Source organism: Limulus polyphemus, unplaced genomic scaffold (genome assembly GCF_000517525.1).
Source record: "Limulus polyphemus unplaced genomic scaffold, Limulus_polyphemus-2.1.2 Scaffold5465, whole genome shotgun sequence".
Taxonomy (NCBI): domain Eukaryota; kingdom Metazoa; phylum Arthropoda; class Merostomata; order Xiphosura; family Limulidae; genus Limulus; species Limulus polyphemus.
The window spans coordinates 64528-66438 of NW_013671075.1; positions in this window are offsets into that span (position 1 = coordinate 64528).

Sequence of the window (1911 nt, forward strand, 5' to 3'; positions counted from 1 at the left end):
AGCCCCTTCCATCACAGTTTTTAAGGCTAAAGTCACATGAACGAAATTTGCTGAACCATCATTTTCACTTATGAATGTTCAAAACATTTCCAGGATCTTCTTTGATGTTCTTTGTGGCTACAGAGGCATTGTTTCCCTTCTCATATTCAAACAGCATTACATGCCAATTGTGTGTCTCATAGTGTGCCATCACTATAAGGGATTAGAGTATACTAAACTTTACACATTATATAGGCTACATTAACGTGATGTTTAGGTGGTTCGTTTAACTATTATACGTCATGTACGTTTTTTGGGAGATGGTTAATGAAAGTGTTCCAAAATGCAACATTAATTTATTGACGACTTAATAGATAAACTTACCACTTCATCGCAAATATACCTTTATTATTGATAAGTATAAATTAGCCATTCTATTGTGATTATAGTCATTCTCAAATAATGTTTCCATGCACAGCTATTTTCAGAATTCTGGAAAAAATATTTTTTTAAACGTAATACAATACTTACACAGTTACTTACTTTGACACACAAATAGGTTTGGTACAAATTGAAGCTGTTTTGGACTTAGTATAATTTAAATGTTTTCTTAACTTCTTTGTATGTTTGGAGATAAGGGTACAAGTTGTTCTAATGTATGTTGCTATTGGCTTTGGTAGTTTGTGTCTATATTCTCCAAAGTATATAGGATTGAAATAATAATAATAAATATAAATGTTATCTGAGTAGAAGTAATGAGGACATTTTTCACATTCTAGGATTTCTCAGTTTTAAACAAGACTTCAGAACAAAAAGAGTGTGATATATGTATTTTGTCATTACAATATTTGGTTGAGTCTTTTAACTAGAGTTATATAATACAAATAACACATACTGGGCTTGAGAAATGATAGCAGAACAATCTTATCCACATATCAGCATGTGACTATAAGCACTACGTGCTGTTGAAACAATTATTGTATAAAGCAACTCCCTTAAAACTCATGTACAAAACTTAATCAAAACCTGTATGATGAGTTGATTATGAACACAATTTTTGACTCAAACAACAAGAATCAGGCTTGTTTATGAAACTTGATTTCATTAAAGCTAGCTACAGGATATGGCAAAAGTCATTAAACTGAGTTTGATATTACCAAACTTCATCAATTATGCTCAGACTTAGGCTAAAATAAGTTAAGATTGAATGGCAGATGCTTAAACAAACTGAGCTACACACTCTTTAACTGCCCAAGTATTGGTTTTTCAATTCATGAGTTACTATAATTATTGCTTGCATTAACAGACTGTTCTCTATGTTAGAATACTTTTCTTTTATGTGTGAGCTTTAAGCCTTCTTACCAGAGCCTTTATCCAATAACAATGCTCATTTTAATTTACCTATGTTATGAGTCTTAAAAAACAATACTACTGATAATGTCAGTGACACAAAATCCATGCAACCTGACACCAGGAGTTAAAAGCACTGCATCATAACTGACACATATCCTTCTGATATATATTTTATACAGCTTCAGTACTGAATTAAAATGGCCAAAAAATAATCATTATTATTATAAATCATGCATATATGAATGACATGTATAAACATATTATATAGGTAACCTTTACTGACATTTAAACAAACTTGGAAAGAAGTTGTCTCCTGATTGGATTATATGACTATTCATAAGCTAACAGATGCCTTTTGTATCATTTATTAGTTTTCAATGAATAGGAAAGATCTTGGTATTGTTACGTCTCCGTTTGTTAATTGATTTTCCGTAACTTCGTTACGACGAAACTTAAGCGACACAAGTTCTTTCTTAATAAAAACTGGTTTATTATTTCCGAATACAACTTTATCGATACACTCAACTTCAACAATCGCGCTAAACAAACGCTATATCAACGAACGTCAACAATACTTCT